Below are 12,473 nucleotides of genomic sequence, written 5' to 3' on the forward strand. Positions count from 1 at the left end.
TCTTACATATGTTTGAATATATATTCATATAAATGTTCAGCTATTTAATATTTATTTATTGAGTATTTTGTATTTTATCTCTGGCATACTGCAGGTATATGTATGAACAAGGAACATCATTTGTTAGTAATGCATTATAGTTAGTCCTATAATGAGTTTACAAAAGTCAGGAGAAGGTCAAAGAATGTATTATCAGTTTTTTACTTGAAAGGAGTGCAGTGTAAAATACTATGTGATACAGTAATATCTGTGTACAGAAATTGCCAAGAAAAAGAGCTGTGATATAAAGAGAAAAAAATAGAAAAAACATATGGCTAAATGGAGTACACTTTTTAATTTGTTTGGCTATGCATTCATATTTATGAGAAAAATAGCATTTTCATACATAATTAACATTATTTTTTTCTGGAGAAATCTTCCTACTGAATCAAATTTTAAATAATGTTACAAGAGTTCAACCTTCTTCATAAAGGACTAAAGTACCCCCCCCCAAAAAAAAAAAAAGTTTTTCGATTACAAGGGGAAGGTCTGTGTATCAAGCCAAAAGGTGGCAGTGTTTTGCTGTTGAAAATATTCAAGACTAACGAGACAGAAACTCCATTTCAGCTTTAATGTAAGATAGAAATGGAGTGCCAAAATGTGCATAACTGACACAATGATATAATACTTGTAGTACATGCTCGGATAGTTTAAACTTAGGGTATCTAGTTTTGTAAGGGTGAAATGCACAATATATAGATTACAGCAGAAGAATTGTCTTTAAAGCTATATTGTCTGGCTTCCTTTTTGTCAGCCATCTCTTCTAATTGTCTCATTTTATTCTACTTCTTCATTGTACAGGTAATTCATATAACAGTTTTTACTACCAGCTCTTAGAGCAAACTGCTACCCTCACGTCGTGTTTTTTTGTTAGAAACCTAAAATTTATGTTTTCTTGTTGTCTGGCATGTAAGATTATCTGTAAACGGTCTAGCTACAAATACAAATTTATTCATGTTTGCAACACCAAATATTACAGAAGGACTCCAGTTTGAAGTCACGTAATGACTACTTGCAGAATTTGATTTTACCTGTGTATGTGTCGCGCTGCCCAAGTCACGCTCTAGTAACGGTTTAAAATACTGGATGTACCTGGTTACTAATTAATTGACTGAACAGCTTGTTTTCCGATCAGAAAACAGAACAAATAGTTTCATTCTTATACTTATTCAAGGTTTGTGGTACTATCTGAACCATCTGCCTTGATTGCTTTCACTTTGTTCTACGTTCAGACATGATGACTAATATTTTAGATATTGTGGGTGTTTTTATTCTTTTTTTTGGTATGTTTTGAAAAGTTCACTTACTGTTGATGGAGCTTATGTACATTCACGTGGAAGAAGTCACATTGTATTTGAGTGTTGTACTGAAGTTTTTCTTAAACATTTGAGAAGTACCCTGAATAGCTAGGCTAGGGAATTCATAATACACTTTAAGAACAATACAAACAAACAATGCAAAACTAATATATTGAATAATTTTTGCTAAAAAGTGAGGTATATTTTATGTATCAGTAACATCTTTTAGATTACTTCACGATACAGATTTGTTAGAAGCATCTTTGGCCTGCTAGTTGTGTTTAAAAGCTTACTGTAATTTGGAAGTTTTCACTGTTGTTGCAAAGACTTCTTCCAGTGAAGGGAGCCTACAAGAAAGCTGGAGAGGGACTGTTTGTCAGGGAGTGTAGTGATAGGACAAGAGTCTTAAAACTAAATGAGGGTAGATTTAGGTTAGATATAAGGAAGAAGTTCTTTACTCTGAGGGTGGTGAGGCCCTGAAACAGGCTGCCCAGAGCAGCTGTGGATGCCCCATCCCTGGAGGTGCTCAAGGCCAGGCTGGATGGGGCTTTGGGCAACCTGGTCTGGTGGGAGGTGTCCCTGCCCATGGCAGGGGGTTGGAATTAGATGATCTGTGAGGTCCCTTGTAACCCAAACCATTCTATTATTCTGTGACTTGGAGGATTCAGTATCTGGATGTGGTTATGTACCTATGTGGGTTGTTTGAAACTTAACCTTTTGTACATGAGGTTTTTATTAACAAGTTTTGAATATATGAAGTGAATATTTTTATCCTTTTCATTTTGGTTGTTTACCTATGATATCTCTAACTCAGAAGTGAATAGATATGCTATGAATGTTCATGAATTTTACTAAGTGGTCTTCATATAGTAGATTTGGGAGATTTGGGTGAGACATGAACAGGGAAGGCCAGTTTCCCAGTAATTTGCTGCTGCTTTTCCTGCTTCTGTTAGAAATTCAAATGAGAAGGTGATGGTGTGATGGAAGCAGGCAGATGAAGATGTAAACCTTCTTTCATATCCTACTTGGCTGCTTAACATTTAGCATTTGTTTTCTCTTTGCCAAGTCATAGTACAAACTAGCAAAGAGGTTGTGGGAGGGTGGTCTTTTGCAGGATAAGAACTAAGGTTGAATATTCCTTGTGACAGCTTGACCAGAGCCGTCCAAATTCTTTGCCTTCTTCATACCATCAGAAATGTGTCATTCTGGATGGGTGCTGTTTTTACCACAGCTCTTAAAAGGGATTATTGAGATCCCAAGTGGCAAAGTCCAACGTAAGTAGATGGCCAAGAGCCAAACCTTGGAGCAAAGAGATGAATTAATCTTGTTGGCTTTGGATGCCCCAAGAGAGCAACAGTCAGCCTGTGATTACGCTTGCGATATTGCTTGCAGGTCCAAAAGTTTGTATTTTTGTTATCTGCAGACTTGAATTACAAATGAGCACCCTGTCCCCCAAGCATTTGGTGGAATTTATGTTGGGTTTAAGAATTAAATGAAGATCATCTTTATGGAAACATGTCATGTCTGTCATCCCTGACTTTGCATCTGAGCTGACCTGATGTAGCTGTAACTGTGCATCACAACCATGGCTATGCAGTTAGTCACTGTGCGTACACATGTGCGTGTAGCTGTTTTTAGGCATAATATTTAGAATGGCATGACTCCTCAAAATTATAAAATTAGAGTCAGATAAAACAAATGGAGAGAATAAGTTGGTAGCAGAGGATGATTTCTTTACTTTCAGTTTAATGTTTTAGAAATAGCTAAATCTTATCCCAGCTTTTTAGAAGCTGTTCTAAGTTAACGTTTTTAATTTTAGCTTAAATCGTACTTACTGATACCAGAATTAAGGGAGCTCAATGTTTTATGTTACAACTTTTGAACTCACAATTTTAAATTTATTTGGAAATGAATATCATCATCCTTAATTTGATCACTTGCTTCAGTGCTTAATTTTGACATTACTGTATTACTGGGACCTATATCAAAAATTAAACCAGGACTATTATTCCAATAAATTAAATAATTTCCATTATTATATGTTCCATAATACTGCCTTTCCATCGCTTAAACAGATGCAAGGAAAGTGTGTTATTTTCTTTGTTTTGACAATGTTTACTTATCTTCGCATTTTGCTTGGAGAACATCATGTGGCACATGGGTTTATCTTCAAAAGATAAATGAATGATTATTTTTAGCAGACAGACCTTGATCTTTTGGTACTTTTTGTGGTGAAATAGGCATTTATTTTGCAACAGCTGTGCTGAGGTAGATGCCAACAGTTATGATGAGCTTTATCAGATATTGCAGAGTGGGTTATAGGATCCTAGTTGGTTTTACTCCATAAGTTTTGAGTGTCAACTGCATTGTAGTTGTATAAGTCCACATCACAGCGTGGGCTGTACAGCTCAAGCAGGTCCTTGGGCATATACGCTGCAACTGCACTTTGTAGTGCTAATGGAGATTGTACTCTTCTATTGTGTATTAATGGACATTTTTGCCAATTTACCTACACGTAGCTTGGTTTCTACAGTGTACAAATGCAGGCTGTGGTAAAAAGATGTTGCTAAAGAATGTTTTATAGCTCTAGAATTCTTTTCTCTACTGAAAAAATCCCTTATATCCTACTCTCCACTATCCTTCAGTCTCTACTGAAAACCTTGTATCCTGAGTATAAACTCTTCTCCTCTTTTTATTCCAAAATTCCTGTCTTAATGTAGCAAAAAGGTGTTGCAAGATGTAGAAAATGGCAAAATTAGTATGTATATGTACGGTTGTGATTTTTTTTTAATGGAAATGACAAATTTTAAGTAAGCTTTTGAAATGAAGACAACAGTATTAGCTCAGATTTACTTATCTGAAAAAACGTTTTAAAAGTTTGGACATTGTCGAATTTTTTGATTGGTTAGTAGATTTTTTAACAAAGGAGTAGGTTCAACGGTTGTAGTATAAAAAGGATTGTTAGATTTTGAATGATGAAATTTCAAGACTATAACTATTCGCAGATACAAATTTTAGCTTTTGGAAGCTGTGCTTGTGTAGCACAGATACTTCTGTATAATAGGAGTATCCGTAATAGAGACAGTACCTTCTGCAAGGTGTGACCGAGAACAGGAACTTTGTAGGTTGCCAGGTGTCCCTCCATTTCTAAATTAGAATGTGTTTTTATGAGTTAAATAGAAATACCTATGCTAATGTAATCTGGGAAAGGTTGAGGACCAATGCAATTTGTTCTGTGTGTTCTGAATGGTAAAATGTTTCTGAAGTTTTTAACTGTAATAGCTAAATGAAAACTGGCAGTGTATTTAAAAACATATTTTTAAAGGACAGCAATAATAATAAGGAAAAAAAAATGTATATTTTGTCAGCTTCTTGTGAGTTCTCAAATAAAAGCATAATTGCTTTAATACAAAACCAATGTTCTACATGGAAGATTTCTTGATGTTTAAAAAAAAAACAACCTACATCATATCTCCTGTTCTGATGAAGAATATTAAGTAGCTTCTGTAACTGCTACCTTTGACTCTAAGATTGTTTTCAGGCCTTTTGGTAAGCTTATAGTTTATATGTGTATTTGAACTTTGGAAAATACAGTACAAATCAACAAATCAACATTCTGGAGGAAGAATCAAAGTACTACATGCAAGATTGTCTCTGCTGTGTTATCCCTCACTGTTAGCTATTCAGAAATGGAAATGGGAAAAGGTAGTTGCCATGATGATTTTATTTGATAGCTCAACAAATTTCAGTCTATTCACACAAATCTGAATAATCTACATTTTGAAGGAATGTGGTCCTGTTCGTATGATGGAAACAAAAGAATTCTCAAATGGTGTAAAATCAATACATACTCTTCATAAAACAATGCTAACTGGAATTTCATTAATGAGACTAGCCTAGTAAAATAAAAATCAGTAAGAATGTACTTATTGAAGGAACTGCCTTGAATTTGAATCAGTAGCTGTAATTATAAAAAGACTTACTACAAAATTCTGATAGATGTAGCATGACTGAATATTTACTGGTTCTCGCATAAATTTTACGAAAGTTTTTTCTGGCTAAAATATTGAACTGCCTTTTAAGAATACCTCCGTTTGACCTTCTTAAGCCTTCCAATTTCTATTCTATTTTTGTTTGTACTTAGGTCCCTATACCAAGTCATCTATCTTCTGGCAGGCAGGACACTGCAAAAGAGGTTGTGCTGACATAGAAGCTAAATAATCACTTTACTTTCTGGGCCTCAGTGACCTCAGGAAATCTTTTCCTATTCTGTCCCTTTGGCTGGAAGAAAAAAACTCATGTCTTTTCCTGATAAAAATCAAATATGTAGTTCTAGTATTATTATCTGTGTTACAGTCTAGATATCATACTATATATGAGTGTGTTAATACTGTTGTTGAAAGAAAAATTTTTTTTTCTTTACAAAGTAAGTAAAATGCACTTTTTAAAGAATGTTTTTAGATACTATATGTAATCCCAGGATTTTTAATGAAGTGCCTAGGATGAGTTTAAGTGGGCAATTATTGTAGTACTGTGGAAACTGAGCAGTTGTGGAGGGAAGAATTTGCTGTATTTACAGCTATGGTTATTGAATTTAAAGTCTATTGATACAAGTAGGAAGTTTGAAAGATTTGGTTGCAATAATCATTGCTGTAGAGAGTCTAGCTAGATTATTTGGACCAAAAAGTAACAGATATGATTTTATGACTTTAGAATTCCTTAGTGGCCAATTTGCAACTATGATAATTAAAAAGAAATATCTTCAGTTTTCTAAAAAGTTAATGATGTGGAAGTCAATTAAATGGTTGGGTCTATTTGTGAAAGAGGTGTTAGTTGATAGGGAAGAGTCTTGTATTCTTATAAATGGTGTCAGTGAGAACTTCATATTCTGGTTGATTTTGGTTTTGTCAGCCTAATGATAGTACCTTGCTATTGAATGAAGAAAAAAATTACTGCTTTTTGAGAATATTGCTTACTGTATCCATCAGAATCCTACACTGCAAGTTTACTCAAGCCACTACATTGATTAGTGAGTTAAGCTAACAGGACAAAACAAAACCATTAATGATAAAAGATGAAATTATCATTCTATCACAAGAATATATGAGGTAGTATTAAGTCTACATAAGGTATTTGATAGGATAAAAGTGGATCTAGAATCTTGCCATAATATCAGTAAATCCTACTCTAAAAGCAAATGTCAAGATATAATAACAGGATCAGTTACCTGGTCAGTTTTTTGTTCTAGTTAATATACCTTTGAATAAATTCATGGACATCAGTGTGGTTGTCATAAATTCTGTTTAAAATGTGAATTCCCGTTAGTTGGAAAATAGCTTAATCTTAATGACTGCTAATGAGACAATTCCATCAGTTTTTATCTGAGGTATTGCTATATAGAGGCTGAGTTGGAGAAACATAAATCACTATTACCGTGCCTTTTGCTGTTGGCTTGATCATTTTAATTTGCTGCATATAGTATTTGCTTTTCATTTCAAATGCAACATTGAGGGAGTTGACAAAGAAATTAAAAACAGATATACTGACTGTGATGTTTGCTTGAATTTACTGTTGAGACAAGTAACATAAGCTTCCACAAAGATATACTCTAGTGAAATGAAGGGTAGTTATGATCTTAGCAACCACAGTACCAATTCAATAGCCTCAGCATTAAAGCGGTTCTATACAGCATCACCTGCAGATCTACATTCCTCGTTTCAAGTATTTTGCTTCTTGGCCCATCTCTGTTCACCCTGGAATTTCTGAAAGATATGGCTGTGTAGCACCTCAGTCAGATTAGGATGAGAATAGTAAAAACAAGGTGCATTTGAAGTTTCAACCAAATATATATGTTTCTAATTCTTTAGAAGGCAAGGAAGGTGGGAGGAAAACTGGTTGTGTTGTGATCTTTAAATTGTAAGATGATCAGATAAGGTGTTAGCAGCTAATTAGTAGATAAGGGGGACATGTTGTGCTGAAGGAGAACTGTTAACAGTAATTTGCAATCTCAAAATAGAATTAATTTATTTGTTCATTTGATTAATTGATTCCTTTATTTTTACTTTGCTTTTTAGTAATCAGGCTAGTGATGAGGAGGAGAAAAGGAAAAAGCAAAAACAAAAAACAAAACACCTTTCTAACAAATGAAGTAACTTTTACCTGCCTCTGTTCGATAGAAAGGGGAACAGTATAGAATAGGCTTTTCTACTGTTCTTGATCATTGATGCAGTCGCAGTATTTTGGAGATACTGGGTATAAGCGGACAGCTGCGTGAAATATTGCAGAAATTACAGCCACCATGTGATTGGCTGGAAAGCTGTCTGTGGTCCTGTAACTGCCTGACTTACAGCGTGATGCCTGACTGCCCCGTGAAGGTCATGTTGAGCAAAAGGAGCTTGAAAGCTGCCTTGTTTTAGAAAAATATCACTTTTTCCTTTTGAAATATTTATAATTTAGATGCTAGGAACTTGCTTTGGTTTCAGCAGAATCTGATGATATAAAAGCCTTCTGTGTTACACGTACAGAAAGGTAACAATATATTTTTCCTAAACTTTTTTTTTGTTTTGTTTAACCTTAGAAAGTTTGACAACCATGAGAGGGGAGTATTTGATACGTTTTTTCACAGTGCTTTGCCAGTTGCTGAGAAGTAATTGCTGGTTATCTCTGACTGGTATTGCTTGTAGGTACCTAGAGCTAGAAAAGGCATTGGAATAGTCTACATACTCTTGTTGTTGGAAGTAGCAGGAAATACAATTATTTCAGCAAATGAACATTCCAGTGCACATCCTGTGTAGGTTGTTCATTTAGAAACTTCCTTAAGTAAATTCAGACTGAACATCTTTGATGGTGTACAATAAAAAATGTCATGGGTATATGTATGTATCCTTGCACAAAAATCTGAAGTGTATTGTTGATGATGATATGTGTAGATGGATTGTAATATTCAAATGTGTTCTCAATACAGAATCACAGAATATCCTGAGTTGGAAGAGACCCACAAGGATCAACTTGATGAGTACTAGCTTAAAAATTCAGAGGAATGGTAAACTGTAAATAAACTGGTAGCTTAGGAAAGTAATTTCCTTCCCTTGAAAGTAAAGGTCTTGTGGGGAAGCTAATGGACCAACCATGATTCCTAAAGATGTGTATCAAATACTTAAACTTAGGTTCCACTGAACTGATGAAATGCTGAGGGCTAAATTGATGAAACACCAGACTCAATTTAAAAGAACCTTCTGGTTGGATTAAATCTTAGCTTTCGTACAGCTTTACTTGAATCTGGAAGGATTCAAAAGTAATACAAATTTTAGGTCTTAAAGATGGTGTATCAACTTCTATTATGAACAAGTTCCCTTCTTGGAGGGAAGAAATGAAAAATCTTTTTGTAGAACAACTCCAAAGATCAGCTTTTCCTTTCTTTTCCATATGAAACCATTCTGTTTCAAAGGTGTTCAGTTCCTTAACATCAGGGCTGTAATACTCCATTGCTAAATTGTTGCCTGCAGTAGTGTGAAAGCTTTAACAAAGATGTGTACATAAGGCATTATAATGTGATTCAGCAATGCTTGAAACCTAGAATGCAGTAATTTCTCTTCAGCAATGAAATTTGATTTTTTTTGAGAAAATAGAGGGACTGATGTCCTCTATATAAGCTGCTAAGCAAATTAAATTGTTTCCATAGCTTTCTGAGTGTACAAAAAGAAATCTAAATATATTTTACCCCTTCATGCAGTTAGGGCAGCTTCTCTTTTGTGTACAATCTGGGAAATACTGAACTGATATTTTATTATGCAGGATATTTCATACTATTTGTTCTTGGACAAATTATAGTTTAAATACTGCCACAGCTGTCTTCATATCTTTTAGTAATAACTTCCCCTAAGCCAGTTGTGTTATGAGCAACCATAAATATTAACTGCAGAACGCTACTTCTAGGAATCTTTCAATGCACTGTACATATGCTGACAAAGTGGGTTCTGCATACCTATCAAAAATATTTATTTCCGATCTAATTGGTGAAGTTGGAAGAAAAACCAAGGGTCTTGACCTGTGCTGAGTATATTGTGGACATGAATATTTTTGCATATAATAAGCAGAGTCTTGGCCTTGTTTTCTGTTTTCTTTCTTTTTTTTTTTTTTTGAAATAGCCTGTTAGCGATGGTAAAAACAAGGGAATGGCAAATTATCATGTTTAAAATGATAATTAACCTTATCATCACTGTATTTTCTAGGGAAATTATATTAGGCTGCATTCATGAATGTAACATTAGTCTTTTATGTGCAATCAGCTGCTCCTGGAAAGTGCAGTTGAACAAAATTTAGCCTTAAATACATACATATATATTTGTTCTGTTGAGAGGGGACCTTATTGCAGTTGTCAGCTGCGTTGTTGATTAGTTTCAGAGAAATGGAGTCAAACTCTTCTCAGAGGTGCACAGAAACGTGATGAGAGACAATGGCCACAGTTTTAACAAGGAAAATCTGACCAGATATAAGACAAATATTGCACAATTATAATGGCTAAGTTATTCTCCAGAGAGACTGTGAAATCTCCCTCCTTGGAGACATTCAAAACTTGATGAGCCTAAACCTGAGCACCCTGACCTACCTTTGAAGCTGAGTCTGTTTGGGCCACGTGGTTGAAGTGGATGACTCCCAGAGGTTGCTTTGAACCTGAATTATTCTGTTTCTCTACATCAAATGGAATTTCAGCAACTGAACTTTTAAGATATGAGACAATTACTAAACCCTTCAAAGTTAGAAGTCAGCAGTACCAGTTAGTGTTTAGATTATTCATTATGTTGGTTTTAACTGGTTTTATAATGCAGAAGTGTAGTTTCTAAAAACCTCTTCTGTAGATGTCTGTGGTATTTGTCTTACAGTAGCATCTAGAAGACCCAGTTGTGCATAGAAAGTCCATTGTGTTAATAGGTGAAGGTACAGAAAGTGGTAAGATTGCATTTGGTTTGATAACTAGACTGTAAATTTTATAAAGCAGAAACAATGAGCAGATTCAGGCAGATGCATATAATGAAACAATCAGTGTGGTGGGTGGCAATCTGCATGCAGACAGCTAAACGCTGGGTCATGTTTAACATACTATAGTAAAGGAAACTCCTCTGCAAATGTGTGTGGAGAGCAGTTCCCAAGTGAGAAGAGGAGCCTGGAAAAGTACACAAGTAATTGTTTGCTCACTTGTTAAATTTTCAATTAAGTCTGACTGGATTCATTCGTAAGAGGCAGGGTCAACATTTTGACTGTAAATCGGAGAGAAATATGTCAGGAATAAAATATAAAAGACACCTAAAATGAAGGCAAACAATTTAATATGATAGAAAAATGAAAGCAGTTCAGTTGCAAAGAGAGGGGTTACTTGAAAAATTTAGTATCGTGGCTGTAATTTAATGACTCGATGCAGGAAGAATCTACAAGAATCTTTTTCACTTATCTCATAGATAGAACTTAAATTGATTTGAACTTGACCTATCTCCTCTGCCAATATACAGCAGAATAGATATAGTCTGCTACTTTTTAGCCATTCAGCTTATATTCTCCCTGGTACTGTAGATATCTTCTTTTATAGCTACCTTTTATGAAATGTAAAAACGTAGCATATGAAAGCTCCTTTTTAATTTTTTCTTTATTCATAATATGGATTCGATGGGGAAAAATATTGATGACTTTGAATAGTAAGTTGATTTCCCCAAGCCTGTTTACAAACAGACAAATAAAAAACCCAGGAGATGATTAAGGTTTTCAATGAACACCTTTCTCATATACCTTCAAATGCAGATCACTAAAAAAGAGGTACCTATTGAACATATTTCTCGTGTTATGTGTTGTTTCGTATGTCTGCTTTAAGGGATGAATTAGTGGCATTCTTAGAACAATAACTTTGATGTTCCAATAACTAGGGCAACTATAATGAGAGAAGTGTGGTCTTGCCATATAAAAGGAAGTATATTGTCAAGCAAGCAAAAGATAATAGCATCCTGTACACCCAGAAGGCCTGCTATGATGTTTGTGTCTGCGTAAGATCCCCTTTGCCCCCAGAACAGTCTATTTTTAAACTAGTGCTGAGTTTGACCTTAGTAAGGAGATACTGTTGGAAGATATTGAAATGCGTGATCATGCACAGTGTGTTATTCAGTCCTATAGGACACCGATAGCAGTAATTTTTCTACAGCAGATTTGTATTAGTTTGCAGTTTCCCGGAGTTCAAAGGCTTATCTGTTTAACATTAAAAGGGAAACCTTAATTACAAATTATATTCCATATCCTTAATCAAATAATAGCTTAGCTGAATGCGTGAGGCAGACTCTTAGTTTCCATTGTTCTGGACGGTTTAGGAAGGGATGGTTTCAGATCCCTGATTAATATAGAAAGTGTCCATAGAATGTGAATTGCTGACTTGGTTGAAACTACATTTTCTTTGCTGTAAGCTGTGATTTCTCTCCAAGTTCGGTGAAAAACAGATTGTTCTAGGTCGGTATGACCATTGCTTCACAGGAACAGCATACATACCTTTAGGAGTTGAAGGGGGATGTTGGTGTGTATTTAATGTAACATATTTAAAATACCTTGCAAAGCCAGAATTTGTAGGAACAATAATCTTTCGTGGGCCTCATGTGGCCTTCTAAGATAATGCTTGACCTTTACATTTTCCCATGATATCTGGACTGTAATATTGAGTGCTAGCTAGATTTTTAAATGAGTTGACTTAACGTTTGTCACCCTTACTGCATGAAACCTTATGCTTGCGTGTTGTGAGATACTGCTTCTTGTGCATCAGCAGGACTGCAGTACTAACTACAGCCTAACTGAGGAAGAGGGCACCACATTCCATATATTTTAAAACTGATGATGAGAAGGTATGATGTTAGGAGGAGTCTTTACTGGGAGAAATCTTTGAAAATTATAAATAACATTAAGTTAAACTTGATTTAGCAAAACAAAGGACCTCTGAATGTCCAAGAGTGAATTTAGCAGGGGAAAAAAAAACCATATATCAACATCTGAAACTCTGTCTTCATGCTTCTTAGTTCTGATAATTAAAACAGCTAAGCACTTTCATATAGAATCTTTACTCCTCTTTGTTTTTCTTTTCATGCTTCCTTTTTGAAACATTGTCTCAGT

The 12,473-nt window shown here is 34.9% G+C and overlaps 1 protein-coding gene and 1 long non-coding RNA gene across 8 annotated transcripts in view; both read left to right on the forward strand.

The window, feature by feature from the left end:
* Positions 1–12,473, forward strand: part of IMMP2L (inner mitochondrial membrane peptidase subunit 2) — a 464,509-nt gene that overhangs the window by 16,746 nt on the left and 435,290 nt on the right. The window lies entirely within an intron of this gene.
* LOC310882345 overlaps positions 1–12,473 on the forward strand; it is a 108,444-nt gene continuing 95,971 nt past the window's right edge. For both annotated transcript variants that reach the window (XR_014572898.1, XR_014572899.1), the window contains exon 1: positions 1–12,473. This exon is cut by the window's right edge and continues 44,143 nt beyond it. This is a non-coding gene — a long non-coding RNA (uncharacterized lncRNA).

The sequence above is a fragment of the Anser anser genome, assembly GCF_964211835.1.
Source record: "Anser anser genome assembly, chromosome: 1".
Lineage (NCBI taxonomy): Eukaryota > Metazoa > Chordata > Aves > Anseriformes > Anatidae > Anser > Anser anser.